Source organism: Ornithorhynchus anatinus, chromosome 10 (genome assembly GCF_004115215.2).
Source record: "Ornithorhynchus anatinus isolate Pmale09 chromosome 10, mOrnAna1.pri.v4, whole genome shotgun sequence".
NCBI classification, from domain to species: domain Eukaryota; kingdom Metazoa; phylum Chordata; class Mammalia; order Monotremata; family Ornithorhynchidae; genus Ornithorhynchus; species Ornithorhynchus anatinus.
In genome coordinates this window covers 12,119,661-12,140,716 of record NC_041737.1, presented here as the reverse complement: position 1 = coordinate 12,140,716, position 21,056 = coordinate 12,119,661, and the positions used below count along the sequence as shown (strand labels likewise).

Genomic DNA, 21,056 nt, shown 5'->3' with positions numbered 1-21,056 from the left:
GCCACTTATCAGCTGTGTGACTTTGGGCAAGTCATTTAAATTCTCTGTGCCTCAGTCACTTCATCTGTAAAATGGGGATTAAGACTGTGAGCTCTATGTTCAATCTGATTATCTTTGATCTACCCCAGAGTTTAGTATGGTACCGGGCAAGCGCTTAACAAATACCATTTTTAAAAAAAACTGTGGGGATAGTGGTGCAATGATGAATGTTAAAATGCTTAGGGGATACAGACAATCTCCTCAGCAATGGTCAGGCTAGCCCAGGGTAGCAAAAGAAAGGAGGAAAATGGTCTTCCATAATCTGATAAAATCGTAGGTTTGCTGCTACTCAACCACCATTTCTAAGGAAATGGTCATTACTGCTGTTATCTCTCCTCGTCTCTGAACTTCCATTTGAATGATAAAACTTTCCCTTGTCTTGGAATGTGCAAAAAAAAAAAGTTGGATTTTCCCTCCATGAACTTTTCCTTGCATGTTAAAATGATGTTCAGTTCCAAGGGTGGACAATTTACAATCACCAAGGGACACAAAAATGAATCTTTCCAATTGGGTTTAATTGGAGACAGACAGACATTGGCAGGCACTAATCAAGATAAAAAATGAAGGATTAAAGCCAGGACTACCTCATGCTTCATGGCATCGTCGTCTCTTAAACCTCAATTCAAGATAATGCCTTAGAGAAATCACTCCAACCCAGAGTCATTGGCAGTCATGGACTCTCTAACTCATCCTCCCATTTACTCAATAAAATGTGTCAGCTGCAATGATCTACTTCTTTCAGGCTAAAACCCATGTAGGAAAATGCTAAAAATAGCTCTTCATTTGGCAATGACTGCAAATATGGCCCGAAGAAAGTACTATAACCACATACCAGATTATCACTGGGAAACTTACTCGGATACAAAAGAAAAATTAGCAGCAAGCCAAATCAATAAATGAGAGTTACAATTGAGCAAGCCTTAGAAAAATCCATTATTTTTTCAACTTGAAACCAATTTAAACATGTTGCTTCAGCACAATAGCCTCAAAAGTGCGACCTACACGAACTCACTCAAAAACTAACCCCAGAACAAGTGATGTCATCTTTGATATGGGCCTAGTAGAAAGAGCATGAGACTAGGAGTTGGGAGACCTGGGTTTGAGGCCCAGCTCCATCCATAACCTGTTGTGAGACCTTGGGCAAGTCACTGAACCTTACTGGGCCTCTTTGTCCTCATCTGTAAAATAACGATGAGGTATCTGCTTTCCCTATCTCTCAGACGGTGAGCCCCCCCGTGGGGTTGTGTCTGATCCGATGATCTTGCAATTTCCCAATGCAGAGCTTGGCACCAAATAATAATAATGATAGTATTTGTTAAATAATGATTCCATTTGTTAAGCGCTTACTATGTGGCAAGCACTGTTCTGAGCACTGGGGTAGATAGAAGGTAATGAGGTTGTCCCACAGGGGGATCACAGTCTTAATCCCCCTTTTACAGATAAGGGAACTGAGGCACAGAGAAGTTAAGTGACTTGCCCAAAGTCACCCAGCTGATAAGTGGCAGAGCTGGGATTAGAACCCATGACCTTCTGACTCCCGAGCTCGTGTGAAGCAGTGTGGCTCAGTGGAAAGAGCCCAGGCTTGGGAGTCAGAGGTCATGGGTTCAAATCCCAGCTCTGCCACTTGTCAGCTGTGTGCCAGTGGGCAAGTCACTTAACTTCTCTGTGCCTCAGTTACCTCATCTGTAAAATGGGGATTAAGACTGTGAGCCTCATGTGGGACAATCTGATTACCCTGTATCTGCCCCAGCGTTTAGAAAAGTGCTCTGCACATAGTAAGCGCTTAACAAATGCCTACATTATTATTATTATTATTTATCCACCACGCCAGTGGGAGACAAGACATGGATTACTTCATGGGTAAGGAATCCCCTACCTTGAGGATTCCCATAGAATTCCAGATTCCCTAGGCTGATGGCCCCGTGGCTGGTCCAACACTGGCTTCATTCCGGCACCTCCCCAAAGCCAGGCCTCTCCTCCCCCTTCTAAGACTGAGTGGGTGGGCAGTCAGGGAGGGTGGATGAAGGGAAACAAGGATGGGCTGCTCCCTCCACAGAGGATATGTGTATGTGTGTGTCTGTGTATGTGAGAGAGAGGGGCTTGCGAACACCTGTGTAGATGGCCGTGCATGACGAAAGGGGAGAGAGAGGAGGAAGTGGGAGCCAAAGAAGGGAGTGCAAAGCAGGAGGACATCAAACCTACATGAAGGAGAACAAATGGGCACTTCCTTGCAGAACAAGGAAGAAACTTGAAATATTTGAACAACTTCCCTATGAAATCTGTTTGCTAAATGAGAGCCGAATGCATAACTAAGCTGGATATTATCTTTTGCTTTCGGCAAAAACCTGTCGACTCCAACTCTTAGAGGGCAGGGATCTGTACTCTTCCAACTACTTAGCACAGTGTTCTGTGCCTAATAAGCACTCGATAAAATACCGTCATAGATTGAGTTTCTCTGGGCCATAAAAGGAAGCATAGCTTGGAAATGGAATCCATGACTTAGTGTGCCTGATTCTGCTTGGTGTCACATCTAGGAGAATCGCAGAGTGTCACTGATGAAAGCCAGGCTGTTACTGCTGTTATTACTTACACTTATGGGGAAGCTGGGGGCATAATTCTCTGGGGAAGAAGCAAAGATGCCTTTCTTTCCTTTCAAAAGGTTTTTGTGGAAATTAGAGAAACACTCTAAGTGATTTTTCTTCACCAAATACCTCTGCAATCATTATCCCATTGCATAAATAGGGGGAAATCCCTAAAACTTGGAGAAGGTAAATGACTCTCCAAGAAGAATGATACAACTTGAATTCATCTCTTAAACTGGAAAAGCACTGAAGTGCTTCCAGAGACAGATGGAATTTGTTCCCAAGAGAAGTGATGCAGATAGAAAATTCTGATAACTTCAAGGAGGTCACTGGGTTAAAGGGAGAGAGATGGCTTAGATGGATTCCAAGGCAAGAGGTCTGAGCTGGTTTATTACAGGGAAAGTTAGGGATGTGAGAAAGTTTATCTTTGCGCTGAGGATGGATGGCCCATAGATCTGACCTTCAGATGAACAATCTGCAAACTGGGATATGTGTAAAGCCATGTCTACAGATTAAACTCCGGGTTCACTCCCTAAATCGAGTCACTGTTACCCCAGAAGTGCATTCCAAACCAGACAGTTTATGGTGAGACACAGACTCCTTTGTTTTCAGAACAGGTTATAAAAATCCATGGTGAAAGACACCACTGATCTATTTCTTTAACTCCAAACCCTTAAACGGGTGCTTTTAAAAATGATTGTTTTACAAATAGGTGAAAAATGATTTAAAAGATAATTTCACTCGCTGAAATTAATCAATCAGTGGTATTTATTGAGACCTTTACTGTGTGCAGAGCCCTGAGGTAAACTACTAGAAGAGTAGAATACAATAGAGAAGGTAAACATGATCCCTGCCCACAAAGAGTTTACAGACTATGAAAGTAAAGGCAGCCGTTTGGTGAATCTGTTTTAACTGGAACCTTAGGGGAGATTAAAATCCCTGTTCTCTTCAATTTACCCTTCCTGTAAAAAAGCTGCCTGAAGAGACAATTTCTCTGAAAGGATAGATTTTATTTGGTAGCTACTAAGGTATTTAAACTCCCCCCACCCACATAGTCTCCAATTAAATATCACCACCTCAGTATTTGTGAGAAGGTGGTTTCTGGCCCCTTCTCCATCAGTCCAAGTAAACTCAGAAGGCTGAAGCAGAATCAACCCTAAGAAAGAGGAGGCTGTTCCCCAGCATGGCTCACTCCACCATGGTCAGTTTTGTTCCATTCCTCATTGTTGTTTAGGGAGTGTTTCACTTTTCAAAGTCCCAAATCCACCACTCTGGACCCTTGGCCTTTGACAGAGATTAGTCCTCCTGGGAAATAGCAGTTGGGAAATCCAAGTTGAAAGCAAATTTCCTCCATTTTCCCAAACTGTAATAATGCTGGGAAGAACTGGTTGTCCCACCCACAAACTCCACTGGCAAGGGCCACCCCTTGCCCCCAGATTATCCCAGGGAAGGCCCAGGAAAGGCCGCTCACCCCGAACAGGTAGAGAGACGAGTGGGCCTTGGCATCTGGATTTCCTGTTCATCAGTGACAAGACCCCCGTCCCCAAGCCCCATCCCCCACCACCCTGGTCTGCTCAGGATACAGAAAAACAGGCCCGCTGCTTGGCTTTCCCCACTTCCTTCCTGAGTTCCCAGTCCAGCTTCCTGGGCAGATGCAGGAGGCAGGAAAAGCAAGCATTACTGGCTTGGGAATGTAGCTCTTCGGCAGGAGAGGGGAATTCTCTTTCCTTCTTCATGAGGTTTTGGCTGCCCTGTCTAGGTTCTTTTTGCGCATGCTCAAAGAGATTAGAAGCACTGCAGCTGGAAACTGGCCATGAGCTGGGCTGCGAATATTTAACAAGTCAGTTAATCATATTTATTGAGTTCTTACTATGTGCAGAGCCCTGTACTAAGGACTTGGGAGAGTAGGAGACCACAGTTTAACAGGTTTGGAACAAATTTACTAGAGGGATGGGAGATAAATTGGCCTGACCCAAAGTCCAGTGCTGTGCTATTTTTTTTTTTTGGTTGGTTATTCGGGTTTTTTGATGTTCATTAAGTGCTCACTATGTGCCATGCACTGTTCTAAGGGCTGGGGTAGATACAAGCCAATCATGTTGAACAGAGTCCATGTACCACACAGGACTCAATCTTAATCCCCATTTTATAGGTGAGGTCACTGTGGCACCGAGAAATTAAGTGACTTGCTCCAAGTCACACAGCAGACAGATGGCGGAGCAGCCTTATAAATAAATACAGCTAATGTGATTTTGCTTTACCTAAATTCCTTTCCTAATAATTTGGAAACACAGGCATGTCCTCAAGAAGATTTCAGCCTACAAGGGAGGAGGGAAATGGATGACACAGATACAAAGGGCAGAATTAGACAATCTGCCTCTGAATTTAATCTATTTCAAGCATTTGGGCTTGGCTGTCTTATAGGTGTGAACGTTTTGACAAATTCTGTGCAGATTCCTCACGTTTTTAAAATTTGGCTAATGCAACTCTAAATGTGAGTTACCAAGATTATCAATATCACCTCACACTCATCATTTCTAAAATCAGGTTTGCTCCCACAGATTAAGGTGTGAGAGAGTTTCTCTCAGCACTATTTCTGAGTTGTTTAGAAAAGGTGTCGGTCGGTCTTTGCTTACTAAAACACCAGTCTGCCAAGCATACTATTAATGCAGCACGCAATGGAAGAGGAAAGGAATAAGGAGTTAAGTGTCTTTCCTCAGGAGGTAGAGGAATCTCCAAAGCAGAATTTGTACTGAAAGTGACTTTTAAAAGCAAAATAAAAGTAATTTTCAGCCTCAATAATTAAAAAAAATTTGATTTTAACATCTGTTCTCTTTTTCCCAAAACTGACCTTCTTTAAGGCCTGAGACTTTTCCTGGAAAAACTCACCACTGACCTTGATACGCAGCAAATTAAAAACTGCGTGTGTTTTGTGGTGCCATATATTAACAAGAAGAATTCAATTTCTCCTAGAACATCACAGAGCTATGTTTCCTCTCCTGGTCCAGACATTTATTTATCAGTCTTTCATCATGAAATGGGCTTCAAGCTGGAAGGGGCAGAGGTTGGAGAGGAATTCTGCTTTTGCTTGTTTGTCCTTGTCACTCTATTTTCATTCCTGTCCTACTGAATGAATTCCAGGGCAACGCCTTTCACTTACCTCCTCCTTTCCCAGTTAAATATTGTCCTTGAAACACTCAATAGCACAGAAAGCAAGCTCAATCTTTTATGAAGTTCCTCTCCCCCATCTCTATTTCTAACTCTCTCCTTCTCTCCCCCTTTCTCTCTCCCTCCATCCTTTCTCCCTCCCTCCTTGTCTCTCTCTGCTTCCTTCCTTTCCTCTCTCCCCTTTCCTCCCTCCTTCCCTATCCCTCTTGACCCAGGAACAAATCTTGAGGACGGCAAGAGTGTCAGACTGTAAGCTCATTCAATCGTATTTATTGAGTGTTTACTGTGTGCAGAGCACTGTACTAAGCGCTTGGGAAAGCTCATTGTGGGCAGGGAATGTGCCTGTTTATTGTTGTATTGTACGTTCCCAAGTGCCTAATAAAGTGCTCTGCACTCAGTAAGTGCTCAAAAAATACGACTGGTTGATGGATTGGTGGCCCGGGGGAAAAGAGGAGTCGGTACAGAGTTGGAGGCAGTCCTGGAAAATCATGTCCAAACTTACCAACAGGCTACATGGGGACAATCATAAAGAGCAAAAGTCAGGGGGCATTCTTAATCAGCAGCTGAGGAGGAATGAGGAGCTGGAGACAAACTTTCAGACAGAACCCTGGGTCTCCAGAGGAAAAATCAGGTAGGCTTCCCTTCTTAACAGAAAGTGGAGCCCTGAGATATCGACTACTTTATGTAATACTCAGTGATAGCTGACAACTCTTTAAACCATTATGCTCCCAGGGCAACAATTTTCCCGAGTTTAATGCCATAATGTGAGGACCCCATTTTTTCATCAGTGTGAAAGAATAAAGAGTCTGCAGACAAATAGGTCTGACACAGGTCTTGATGAATTTTCAATTCCCTGCTGCTGTCACCCATGGGCCCTGGAAGGAGAAAGAGGTGGGCAAGGAGTTTTCAGGCTATTTTTAAGCAATGTGATTTTTCACTGCCTGGAACTTTTCTCTTCCTCTCACCCCCGCTTTTGCATCCACCAAACGTGGGGAATCGACAGACATCACCACGGCTCAAAGGACTCACCCCGCGATGTCAACCTGGGAAACAAAAGGCCATGCCCCTTTAACCCTGACCCGGGACCTGAGCGCTTTCCAACGGTGACGGATACCAAAGAACACACATATGCGGAAATGAACTCCAAACAAGCTTGGTTCTATTTTATAGAGGTGGGCATCTATTCCGAACGACAACACGTAAAGCTTCACTGACTTTTCTGCAACAGCCGCTTACCCGCTGTTGATGCCTCAGCTGGTTTAGGGCGCCGGGATTTTCATTCGGTTTTCAAAAGCCTATCCCTCACACGGAAAACTCTCGTTCAGTTTCAACTGGCGGTCTGTGACGACTGGTCCAAGCGCCCTCCGGAATTCAGCCGGCGATGCGTTAGAGAGAAACAAAATGCAAACGGACCCCACATAGAGAAGAAGCTATTGTAAAAAAATGTAAAGATGAAACAAAGTCACTTACCGTCTCTGACTGGGCAGAGTGAAAATATTGGAACATAAAGGGCTGCTGATCTCTAGAAAGGGTGAATCACTCCCTCGTAGATGCTCTGAATAACCCCTGTATGCCTACTGACATCATCAGTAAAGACCTGGAGGCAAAGGATACTATGGTAACCGTGCATTGTGCCGAGAGACAGAAGCCTTTAATTGCTCTAACAACTTCCTGGAGCTCTCCCTACAGCGCTTCAATTTGCTAAGTAGAAAATGAGGGTTGTCACAGAGGCAGCGAGCTCGACCTGCAATGGGCAGGACTCAATGAATTCTCAATCTCTTCACTGAGATGTGACTTTTTAATGACCGATGTCAATGCTCGAATCCATTAGCAGTATTCCTGTGACAGCAGAAGTTTTGCAAAAAAGTCTCAGGTCAAGAAATAGAATGACAGGGAACAACTGTGGGTGCGTTCTTCCAAGCCGGTAGACAGAAAGATCGTTGTGGGCAGGGAATGTGTCTGTTTAGGGTTACGCTGTTCTTTCCCAAGCGCTTAGTATAGTGGTCTGCACACAGTAAGAGCTCAATAAACACGACTGAATGAATGAAAAGCACACCTCCTCCAAGAGGCCTTCCCCAACTTAGCCCTCGTTTCCCCTTCTCCCACTCCCATGTTGCCTGTTCCCCTGGATTTGCACTCTTTACCGGTCTCACAGCACTTATGTACATATACATAATTTATTTAGAATACTATCTGTCTTCCCTTCTAGACTGCAAGCTCCTCGTGAGGACGGAACATGTCTTCGATCATTCAATCATATTTATTGAGCGCTTACTGTGTGCAGAACACTGTACTAAGCGCTTGAGAGAGCACAATATAACAATAAGCAGACACATTCTAACTCTGTTGTACACTCCTAAGCACTTAGTTCAGTGCTCTGTACGCAGTAAGCGCTCAATCAATGCAACTGATCGACTGATTCCCGCTTTGTCAACACCCACCAGCTTCTCATCTCATGCAAAATGAGCTCTCTCTTTTATAAAGGGATATGCGTCTATCCTTTTCGAGGCCAACGCACTGCTAATAATGCAAATGGAATTCTTCCATTTCCTGACTAGTGAAGAAACAAAGTCAAACACGATGAAAAGAATATTTTCTCCCCCATAAATCTATCAGTTAGTCAATCAACAGTAAGTACTGGGTGCTTACTCTGGGCAGAGAACTGTAATAAGCGGTTGGGAGAGTCCAATACAACAGAATTGGTAGACGAGTTCCCAGCCTACAAGGAGCTTACGGTGTGGAGGCCTGTCCCCTGTATGGCTGACATCCATATTAAATGACAACTCTAACTGGAATCATCATCACACATCGGGCATGGCTGACAAGAATGATAGGTCATATATTCTATTTTCTTATTTTATATTAATCTGCTATTATTTCAATCAAAGCAATCTGTTTTCTTAGTTTATATTAGTCCACTACACACTAAACATCAGTTATTCTATTTCTTTATTCTACATTAATGTTCTAATTCCTTATTTTCTATTTATATGCTCTGAGGGAATCTTCTCTTTCGTATTAATACGTAGTCTGAGATGCTACAATATGTTTCAGTCCTTATTGTGTGTTAATTGAGCAATGGTGTGGCCTACGGGAAAGAGCATGGGCCTTTGGAGTCAGAGGACCTGGGTTCTAATCCCAACTCTGCCAGCTACTTGTTGGGTGAGTTTGAGCAAGTCATTTAACTTCTCTGTGCCTCAGTTCTCCTATTCTCCTTCCTGCTTAGACTGTGAACCCCATGTAGGGCTGGGCCTGTGTCCAACATAATTCACTTGTACCTATCGCAGTGCTTAGAACAGTGTTTGACACATGGTTAACAAACACCAGAAAAAATTTGATTAAGAAAAGAGAGGTCTATATTTTTTTCATTATCTAGTATTTGACATAAAAGATTGTAAGTTTGCGAAAAACACTGGCTGGCTGAAATAAATCAATAAAGAGCAAAGGATGTGCTGCCTTCCGAGTGGCCCCATTTGAAACCATATGGCCAGAACAATTAGTGAATGTGTCAAGGCTGTAAAACACTGGTTCAATCCCTTGGGGGTGGTTGGTTCCTGGATGAATAGACTCTAGGCTGTAAGCTTGTTATGGGCAGAAGTCAGAGAACCTGGGTTCAAATCCTGGCTCCACTCCATGCCTTCGTTGTGACTTTGGACAAGTCATTTCACTTCTCTATGCCTCGGTTACCTCATCTGTAAAATGGAGATTAAGACTGTGAGCCCTGTGTGGGACAGGAAGATTGTCCAACCTGACCAGCTGGGACCTATCTCAGTGCTTAGAAGATAGCTTGGCACCAGTAAGCACTTAACAAATACCATTAAAAAGCAAGATCAATCAATCATATTTACTGAGCCCTGAGTGCGGAGCTCTGTATTAAATGCTTGGGAGGGTACAGTATAACAGAGTTGAAGAAATAAGTAGAGTCCTGAGATATAGTCATTAAGGAATTTGTCTAAACTTAGTGCTACCAAGTTCACTCTGATACTGCCTCTTCTGAATTTCAGAATCTTGTGCAGTATTATTTCCCATCTCCAACAGCATTAAAATGGCATCATCATTTAAACACACGCCTCAAGCTACTAGGCCTATTCTAAAATAGCGTCATCAAAATACACACATATGTTATTAATGCACAGAGACAATGAGTTTTAAAATCACTTTTAAAAAACAAAAATGCTTTGTTACCAAATGGAATCTACAGTAATTTGCCATGCTTCTCTGATCAAATAGGATGTTTCAGTAAATGGATAATTTACTTAGAAAAATTTTCTAAAAGTTGGAGTGACATTTTTAAGAAACTTATGGTCCAATTTTTCACTGCATAGAGTGGATAAATGTAAATCTAAGCAAACCGTGTCACATATGTTCTAAGAATTACTCAAAATGTGGATAATATGCAGTCTTTGCTCACTTTCTAAGCCATTCTGGAGTCCAGACTTTTATCAATCAATCAATCGGTGGTATTTCTGTGTGCGGAACACAACTGCTTGGAAGATAATGCAGTAGAGTCGGTAGACACGTTCCCTGCCCACAAGGAGCTTTCAGTCTAGAAGGGGAGACAGATGGGCGAACAGGAGAGTAAAGGGACATGAACTTATGTGCTGTGGAGTAAGGGATGAGGTGAATATCCTGTGCTTAAGGGGTACAGATCCAAGTATATGGGAAATATAGAAGGCAAGTGGGAGAACTGAGAGAGCCTAGTCAGGGAAGCTTTCTTGCAGGAGGTGCGATTTTAATAAGGCTCTGAAAGGGGTTGGGGAGAAGAGTTGTGGCCTGTCAGATAGGGAGGGGGAAGGAGTTCCAGGCTAGAGGGAGGATGAGGGCAATGGGTTGGGGAAGGGATAGATGAGCTCGAGGTACAGTGAGTAGGTTGGCATTAGAGAAGCGAAGCGTGGGGGCCGCTCCGTGATGTAAGGTAGGAGAAGGCAAGATGATTTAAACGGTGAAGAGTTTCTGTTTGATGCAGAGATGGATGGGCAGCCAATGGAATTTTTTGAAGAGTGGGGAGACACAGATTGTCATAGAGTCAGAGAATCTGAGTTCTAATCCTGGTTCCGCCACTTGTCTGCTATATAACCTTGGGCAAATCACTTCACTTCTCTGGGCCTCAGTTACCTCATCTGCTAAATGGGGTTAGGTTGGACTCAGTTTCCTCTTCTGTAAAATGGGGATTGAATCCTACTCCCTCCCACCTAGACTGTGAGCCCCTTGTGGAACAGGGACTGTCCCCAACCTGATAACTTTGTATCTATCTATCCCAGTGCTTGCTTAAAATAATAATGATAATAATATTTAGCCCTGAAGCTATTGTGATGCAGGGGCATTTATAGTTCCTAAATCTGGGAAGACTCTATGCCTCTATCTCTCTCTCTCTGACTGGAGATAAACAAAACAGACCTCATCGCCTCTAAAAATTTCATCCTACACTCAAAGCTATGAGATCACAAGGTCCCAGGATGGTGGCAAAGGGCTAGATCTTAGCTGTGTCATTTAGGAAACAATCTGTGGCAACTAAGCAACACTGATATTTAAGCTATTCCTCTGGCACTATGCAGTACCTTCATTTACACAATTCCCAATAAAGCAAGAAAACACTTGGCATTAGCCAAATCGTATTTAGCTAAGGACATATGTCACTAATTGTATACATTATTCGATATTTCAAATGGCTTGTGTCCCCAGAAAGAACTTGAGAAATGCCACATTTTGGAACAGAAACTGAAAATGGACTGACTGCCTCCCTCAGAGCTACGAGTATCTGACTCACCTTTCCCATTTTTCAGGCCCTGGAAACATTTGCACCTGGACATAAATGTCGAGTCCCAGGCCTCTACCACGAGGCCTCATCTCCCAGTGAAGCCAAAGGGGAAGACTGCACATACACAGATATACACACACAGATGTGTATGCGTACACGAACAGTGGATATTTCACTCTTCAAACTAGGTAAGCAGACCAGAGGACAGCCAAGAAAGGAAAAAAAACAGTCCAAGCAATCATGGAGAAAAGTCTTTGGAATAAAGTGACTGGTTAAGAGTTTCAAAAACCATTTTAGTGAAAGCACATTATTTGGGAAATAACACATTTAGGGAACTCTCAAAACCTGAGGATCATTTTCTAAGAATATTTGGATGTCCATAACTACTGAAAAATGTGTGACAGCCTGCTAAACAGAAGAGCTCTTGTAGATTTTCTTGGACTCTACTGTCTGTCATCCAGTTCTAAATTCTACTGAAGGGTATCAAAAGAAATCAGCACATCTGCCAACTCTACCACCCTCTCAGGGATGCAGCTGGAGAGTTTCCAGTACTCTACCAGTCTCATCTATGGGAGGGAGAGTCAAGCAAAGGCATACCCATCCCATTCCTAGCTTAGCCAATGGCTAATGAGTGGAAAGCAATCGGCTACAAGTCAAAACTCACCTGTGCTGGGCAGCAGCGGCATGGGAGGAAGTCAAGGGTGGAGACTCAAGTTTACTGCATTGGAGGAGGCAGTGGTAAACCACTTCCATATTTTTACCAAGAAAACTCTTTGGATTCATTACCAGAACGATTGCTGATGGAGGTGTGGCGTTCTGGGAGAGATTTGTCCATGGTGTTGCTCTGGGTCAGAGATGCCTCGACAACATAAGACCTACTCTACCATACTGTACTCTCCCAAGTGCTCATGCAGTAAGCAGTCAATAAATACCATTAATTGAATACCTGCATAGTGAGAATATTCTCTGGCAAGCGGAAAAATTAAGGTCACCCTGGATCAAGTCCATGACTCCTCCTGCCCAGAAATCTGTCTCTGACACTGGGAACCAAAGTTTTGAGAGGAACCGATGAGGCTATTTGGCATGGATAATAACCTTCCTTCTCTGTGAGCAGAAAGGGCCTTTATGCAAACTAGGATGTGAACATTAACACCTTAAAAGTTAAGTACTCTATTTACATACATACACACACCAAAAAAATGAATTCAAAATCCCTTATTACATATTTACATTGCTATCTGATCATGCAGCTCTACTGTTTTTTTTTAAATCACTTTTAAAACTATATTTACATTATTTTGGTCAATGTTTCGGATCTTAGATGCCCATTACTACATTTCACATTATTTCCTTCTGGAAATGATGCTCCATTTAGCCTTTTAATGCTTAACACCATTTTCATGGAAGCAATTAAGAGCTCCGCTCACAGTAGGTGCCCAACTTAATGCTCTGGATGACTATCCCATATCAAAAAATTACCCTGCCGGTGAAATTTACCTATAGGCATGAGTGTGTCTGAACACACAGACACGCAACTGACAATCCCCAAGCCCACACGGAGTTTGTCATTTCCTGTTTGCAGTGACTGTCAATGTTTTCTTTTTTCTTCCATCTGATGGGGCAGCAATCACAGACAGGATCACAAACAATGAAATCCTGGAACAAAAATGGTCTCTCGGCCCTGAAGCGTGCTCGCCTCAACGGAACTTGGCTGAGTGGACTCTGTGTACCCAGACAGCCTCTGGAAGGCGTGCAAAATACAAGAGAATTAGCAGACGAGCTAATACCGAGATTAGAGTCTAGAGGGGGAGACAAACATTAATATAAGTAGTTTATAGTATATAATTTAAAGACAATGTTCATAAATGCAGTGTGGCTAGGAGTGGGGCAGATATCAGATGTCCAGCGGTCACAGATCCAAGTGCATAGAAGACGTAGAAAGGAAAGTGAGCCGGGGAAAAGAGGGCTTAATCGGGGAAGGCTTCTTGGAGGAGATGTGACCTTCCTAGTCACATCCAGGAAGGAAGGGTTACTTTGGTGCAGAGGTTTTTGGAGTCTTTTTTTAATAGTATCTGTTAAGCACTGACTATTCATTGAGCACTGGGATAGATACAAGTTAATCAGGTCAGACACGGTCCCTGCCCCACATGAAGCTCACACTCTAAGGAGGAGGGAGAACTGGTATTGAATCCCCCATTTTACAGTGGAAGCAACGGCGGGTCAGAGAAGTTAAGTGACTTGCCCAAGGCAAATGGTGTAGCCAGGATTAGAATGCAGGTCCTCTGGCTCCCAGACCTGTGCTTTATCCTCTGAGTCAAGAGAATTATGAGCCATGGGGCTCAAAGTGAAAGAACCACTAGGAGCTACAAACTACAAAAATAATAGCACACACGGACCATCCATGGATTGTATATCCTGTGGCTCCTTGAGAGCAGGTATCATGTCTACTAATTCTATTGTACTGTCCCAAGCTCTTACTCCAAGACAAGTCATAGAGTAGGCACTCGATAATCATAAAAATAGCACTGGTTAAGTGCTAGGTGCCAAGCATGTTCTCAGCGCTGCGGTAGATACAAGGTAATCAGGTTGTCCCACGTGAGGCTCACAGTCTTAGTCCCCATTTTTACAGATGAGGTAACTGAGGCACGGAGAAGTAAACTGGCTTGCCCAAGGTCACACAGCCGACAAGTGGTGGAGTCGGGATTAGAACCCACGTCCTCTGTCTCTCAACCCCGTGCTCTTTCCACTAAGCCATACTGCTTCTTTACTGATTGGCCTTTTGAGCCAGACATTCAGGCAAACACTTCATCATCAGTGGCATTTTCTTTCATGGTGAAGGATAACTGAACACACAAGTATCACCAAAACACCATTTAGAATTCATCATTCCCATCCTCATAAACCTCCAGTGGTTATCTGCTTCTCATGAAAGCCAAAAACTCCTGATCATCAGCTTCATAAGGCTCTCTGCCAGCTTCGTCCCTAATCATTCTCTCTCCTGCGGTACCCCAGCTCACATTCTCCATTCCTTGTAAGCTAACCCTCTAAAGTTATCTTGCTTGCGAATCTTCCATCTCCCTCCACTTGAGTCCAACTCTTCCCCTGAACGCGACTCCTTACTCTCTGAAATTCACCAAACTACATCCTTCTTTCTCTTCAAGACCTTCCTAAAAAACACCTTCCAGGAGGCAATTCCCACTCCTTTCAGGGTTGTAGCACACCTCACTTGTAAGTCTGTTGCAGTGGCCTCTCAGATTTTGCCACCTCATTTGATGCAATAAAATAAAAAAATGAAGGGGTTTACCCCATTTCAACGCATCGTGGAACAGTTCTTTAGGTATCCAAATGTCCCCCAGAACTGCAAAAACAAATCCCCTTGGAGGAAGGGTTTTGCATTTCTTTATATGATGTCTGTTAAGTGCTTACTACGTGTCAAGCACTCTTCTAAGCACTGGGTTAGATACAAGCTAATCAGGTTGGACACAGTCCACGTCCCACATGGGGTGCCCAATCTTAATCCCCATTTTACAGATGAGGTAATTGAGGGACAGAAGTGAAATGACTCGCCAAGGTCCCATGGCAGTGGCGGAACCGGGATTGGAACCCAGGTCCTTCTGACCCCCGGGCCTTTGCTGTGTAAACCCCCAGAGTGGGCCCCATCCTCTAGCTTGCGTTGCTTCCACCTGGCGCCGTGCTTGGAATGGGGCTGGGCAAAACAGACATTACTCTGCACACATTAAGTGCTCAATAAATACGACTGACTGATAGCAGGAGTAATAGTTGAATCCAGGAGGAGAAGAAGCTTTAATAGCTCAGCTCGCCTGCCCCCAACAACTCAATGGGACCTCATTTATTCATTCATTCATTCAATCCTTTGTATTTATTGAGCCCTTAATGCATGCAGAGCACTGTACTAAGCACTTGGAAAGTACAATACAGTCATAAAGACAGTCCCTACCCACAATGGGCTTACAGTCTAGAGGCGGAGAGACAGACATCAAAACAAGTAAACAGGCAACAGTATAAATAAGTAGAATTACAGATATATACATATAGACATAAGCGCCGTAGTGGGGGGGGAAGAGAGGGGAGAGCAAAGGGAACGAGTCGAGGTGACGCAGAAGGGAGGGGGAGTTGAGGAAAAGGGGGCTTAGTCTGGGCAGGCCTCTTGAAGGACGTGTGCCTTCAGTAGGGCTTCGAAGGGGGAAGAGTGACGAGCTCACTGTGGGCAGGGAATGTGTCTGCTTATTATTTATTATACTGTACTCCCCCGAGGGCTTAGTGCAGTTCTCTGCACACAATAAGCACTCAATAAATACGAATGAGTGAATGAACGAATGATAGGCCCCTCAACCTGATTGACTTATATCTACCCCAGCGTTTAGAACAGTGGTTGGCATATAGTTGCGCTTAACGAGTACCATAATTGTTATTATTATTATTATCAAAGGCTGGGCTCGGCTCCTTGGGCCTTTTGCATCCTTCGGCAGGGAGTGTCCAGGTTCTCAGAGCAGATCCGCCTCGGTCATGGGAACCAAAGCACCACTCCGACCCCTTCTCCTGACCCCAGAGGCAGGAAGAACTGGTTTCCTTTGAGGAGGGGTGACCACGGGTGTGTCTCTTCCCCTAAAAAACGCCCGCTGGTTGCTCTTCCCTAAAGAAGCCAAGAGTCCCAGCCAGGGCCACTGCTTACCAGACGGTTATGCAAGTGCTCTTGGTGCCAGGAACCATTTCCTGGTTCTTGGGTAAATACATGTTTGCATGAAAGTCGCCTTTTCCTCTGCCCTGTGACTGGAAAGATGGATTCGGTCCAAGAGAATTTCATTTTTCCGCTCGACACCCCATGATGTCCTGGCTTGGGTCTTGTTCTCCCTCTTAGTTTACTCTTGGAGGGAGTCAGCTCCTCACGAGGGCTGGGAAACATTTATTGTCCAGACCCTACCACTGAATCGCTGGAGAATGACGCTTCTCTCCCATCTAGAGCAGAAGACATCTGATTCAATCACTCAACCAAGCGATAGTATTCTTTTGTGTAGAGCTCTAAGCTAAGGACCTGGGAGGTACAAAGAAGTTAATAGCCGTGATCTCTGCCCTCAAGGAGTCGCCAATCTAGTGGGCTAGAAGAGTCTTTGACCCATCACCACCTTCTAATAATAATAATAATAGAATAATAATAATGATGGCATTATTTTAGCACTTCCTATGTGTCAAGCACTGTTATAAGTGCTGGGGTAGATATAATAATAATAATGTTGGTATTTGTTGAGCGCTTACTATGTGCCGAGCACTGTTCTAAGCCCTGGGGTAGATACAGGGTAATCAGGTTGTCCCACGTGAGGCTCACAGTTAATCCCCATTTTACAGATGAGGTAACCGAGGCACAGAGAAGTTAAGTGACTTGCCCACAGTCACACAGATATGAGATAATCAGGTTGGAGTCCCTGACCCACACAGGGTTCACAGTCTTAATCCCTACTTTACAAATGAGGTAAGTGAGGGCCAGACAGGTCAAGGGACTTGCCCAGGTCACAGAACAGACAAGTGACGGAGCGGGATCAGAACCCAGGTCCTTCTGACTCCTGGGCCCATGCTCTTCTAGCAGGGCCACGCCAGCAGAGAAGAATCTTTAACCTTCCAATCTCTGCCTGGAAGGAGGAGGGCTCCAGCGCCCCTCTGTCACTCATCAGTGACCCTCTGCATTCAGACTCTGGGGGCAATGCCATTTTTGGTCCTTACGGTTTGCCTGACTTCTCCCATCTTTGGGATTAATTATGGTACCTGTTGAACGCTTACTATGCGCCAAGCACCGTTCTGGGGTACATACAAGTCGATCAGGCCGGACACAGTCTCTGTCTCACATGGGGCTCCCACTTTTAATCCTCATTTTACAGATGAAGTAACTGAGGCCCAAAGAAGTGAAGTGGTTTGCCCAAGGTTACACAGCAGACAAGTGGTGGAGGCGGGATGAGAACCCACGTCCTCTGGCTCTCAAGCCCGTGCTCTTTCCACTAAGCCACGCGTTCCAGAAACCGGCAGTGGAGGCTCCAGAAACCATCAGAGGGCACTCCAGAATCAGCAGTGGGGGCTCCAGAACCAGGCACTTGCCACCAGAGACACGCACGGCGACAAAATCCCCATTCCCATCCGGCCTCCCTGCTTCCCACCAGGACTGGGTGCCACAGTGCCTTCTCTACGGGGTCTGTGGCAACCGCAGGGATCTGTAATCGAAGACCGTGCTGGAGGTGGGGAGTGCGAGGGGTCTTCTGTCCCAGGACAAAACTCTGCTTCACTACTCTGTTTTACATCGTCAACCCGTACTGCTGATTTGTTATCGATAGTCGTTATGTAATTCACTGCTATTGCTCCATGTGTCCACCCCTATTGAGATTGTGAGGGCTAGAGGCCAGGGTCTACTCTGTTTAGTTTGTAACTACCCCAGCCCTTATTGAGGTGTTTCACTTATAGTAAAGCTCTTAATTAATTAATCAATAATGGCATTTGTTAAGCGCTTACTATATGCAAAGCACTGTTCTAAGCGGTGCGGGGATTCATTCATTCATTCATTCAATAGTATTTATTGAGCACTTACTATGTGCAGAGCACTGTACTAAGCGCTTGGGATGAACAAGTCGGCAACAGATAGAGACGGTCCCTGCCGTCTGACGGGCTTACGGTCTGATCGGGGGAGACGGACAGACGAGAACGATGGCGATAAATAGAGACGAGGGGAAGGACATCTCGTAAAAACAATGGCGACTAAATAGAATCGAGGCGATGTACAATTCATTAACAAAATAAATAGGGTAACGGAAATATATACAGTCGAGCGGACGAGTACAGTGCGGTGGGGAGGGGAAGGGAGAGGTGGAGGAGCAGAGGGAAAGGGGGAAAAGAGGGTTTAGCTGCGGAGAGGTGAAGGGGGGGCGGTAGAGGGAGTAGAGGGAGAAGGGAGCTCAGTCTGGGAAGGCCTCTTGGAGGAGGTGAGTTTTAAGTAGAGTTTTGAAGAGGGGAAGAGAATCAGTTTGGCGGAGGTGAGGAGGGAGGGCGTTCCGGGACCGCGGGAGGACGCGGCCCGGGGGTCGACGGCGGGTCGGGCGAGACCGAGGGACGGCGAGGAGGTGGGCGGCGGAGGAGCGGAGCGTGCGGGGTGGGCGGTAGAAAGAGAGAAGGGAGGAGAGGTAGGAAGGGGCAAGGTGACGTAGAGCCTCGAAGCCTAGAGTGAGGAGTTTTTGTTTGGAGCGGAGGTCGATAGGCAACCACTGGAGTTGTTTAAGAAGGGGAGTGACATGCCCAGATCGTTTCTGCGGGAAGATGAGCCGGGCGGCGGAGTGAAGAATAGACCGGAGCGGGGCGAGAGAGGAGGAAGGGAGGTCAGAGAGCAGGCCGACACAGTAGTCTAGCCGGGATATAACGATAGCCCGTAGCAGTAAGGTAGCCGTTTGGGTGGAGAGGAAAGGTGGGTGGGGATGCAAGGTGATCAGGTCTCACGTGGGGCTCACAGTCTTCATCCCCATTTTACAGATGAGGTAACTGAGGCCCCCGAGAAGTTAAATGACTTGCCCAAGGTCACACAGCTGACAAGTGGCGGAGGCGGGATTAGAACTCCCGACCTCTGACTCCCAAGCCCGGGCTCTTGCCACTGAGCCACGCTGCTTCTTGTGCTGTTACAAACATTTGTGACAATCCCATGTTTCCTGACCGTCAACAAAGGAAAAGGATTGTGCCAGTTTGAGAGAAAGTTTTTCTCGAGTCAAAGGTGACAGGTGACCCAGATTCCACTGCAGAGCAGAAAAGGAGAGTTGGCTGAAATGTGGGAGGAAACCGGGAAACCGGTGCTAGTGTTCGTGATTGAATGAACAGTCCCTGTAGCCTGGAAGCTCCTTGCGGACAGGGATCACATCTTCCGATTCTATTTTATTATTCTTTACCCATGGGTTTGTACACTGTTCTGCACACAATAAGCTCTCAGTATACTCCACCGGTTGATCGAAAAAAGGATAACGTGGTGCAACTGGAAGTAACAGCAACGAGATAACAATAATAATAATAATAATGTTGGTATTTGTTAAGCGCTTACTATGTGCAGAGCGCTGTTCTAAGCGCTGGGGGAGATACGGGGTAATCAGGTTGTCCCACGTGAGGCTCACAGTCTTCATCCCCCATTTTTACAGATGAGGGAACTGAGATCCAGAGAAGTGAAGTGACTTGCCCACAGTCACACAGATGACAAGCGGCAGAACCGGCATTCGAACCCATGACCTCTGACTCCCGAGCCCGGCTCTTTCCACCGAGCCACGCTGCTTCTCATGAGCACCCTCTGGGTGAAAAGCAATGTTCTGAGCACTGGGGAAGCACAACACAAAGATAGGATACATTCCCTCCCCGCCATAAGCTTACAGTGGCCACGGAAAGCCACGTTGCCTAGTGGATTGAGCACGGGCCTAGGAGTCAGGGGGATTGGGGTTCTAATCCCGGCTCCATCATTTCTCTGCTGCGTGATCCTGGGCAAGTCACTTCACTTCCTCTGTGCCTCAGTTCCCTCATCTGTAAAATGGAGATTAAGACCATGAGCCCCACATGGGAGACAGGGACCGGTGTCCACCCTGATATCTACCCCTGCACTTAGTACAGTGCCTGGCACACAATACTTTAAAACCCACAAAACAAAAAGAAACAGATCAACCTCAAGAAAAGTCAGAAATTCCCCGGCGAATGTCACAGAGATAACATTTCCTCTCCGGCACCTGGTGCCGCTGACAAGGAGCCCTGGAAGCCACCCAATGGCCAGAGAGAAAATTATCTCACTGCTGATGTGGCTTGGCATCACCAGAATTGGCTATAAAAGGGCACAGCAGGGAAAGGGCTAATTTTACCAGGCCACGTCGGGAGATGCCCTGGAATTGGGCCGCCGACGGTCACTACCGAAGCACTCAAGACTGTATGAATGCGATCAATCGATGCTCCCAAACTTCATCTAAGACAGATAAGAAGGATTTTGCTGTCTACCTTCATGAAACTAATCAGGCTTCTGTTTAAGTGCAGTTGTCCAAGACAGATGGGTTACAGAAGACCATTTTAGGGATTTTTTTTTTAAATAACTCAATAGATTCAGAAACTGTGTCTTGCTCTGTCACTGGATTACATTTTCAGACAAGTAATCTAAGGGCAGAGAAGCAGTGTGGCCTAGTGGGTAATAATAATAATAATTATTATTAATAATAATAATTGTGGTATCTGTCTAGTGCTTACTACGTGCCAAGTACTGTACCAAGCACTGCGGCAGGTACAAGCAAATCGGGATGGACACGGTCCCTGTCCCTCTTGAGGCTCACAGCTTTAATCCCCATTTTACAGAAGAGGTAACTGAGACAGTGGATAGAGGAAAGGTCTTGGAGTCAGAAGGTCCTGGGTTCTAATCCTAACTCTGCCATTTGCTGTGTGGCCTTTGGTAAGTCACTTCTATTTTCTGTGCCTCAGTTATCATGTCTTTAAAATGGGGATAAAGACTACGA

General features: G+C 45.2%; 1 protein-coding gene across 11 annotated transcripts in view; it reads right to left on the bottom strand.

Moving 5' to 3' along the window:
• Nucleotides 1–21,056, bottom strand: part of PAM (peptidylglycine alpha-amidating monooxygenase) — a 180,813-nt gene that overhangs the window by 139,709 nt on the left and 20,048 nt on the right. Inside the window, exon 1 of one of the 11 annotated variants that reach the window (XM_029074127.2) lies at nt 7,257–7,324. The exons of 9 other annotated variants lie outside the window; for them this stretch is intronic. The gene's annotated coding sequence lies outside the window, so the exon portion shown is untranslated. Of the gene's footprint in view, nt 1–7,022; nt 7,182–7,256; nt 7,325–21,056 lie in introns of those variants that run through there. One more of the 11 variants, XM_029074124.2, reaches the window with a different exon arrangement.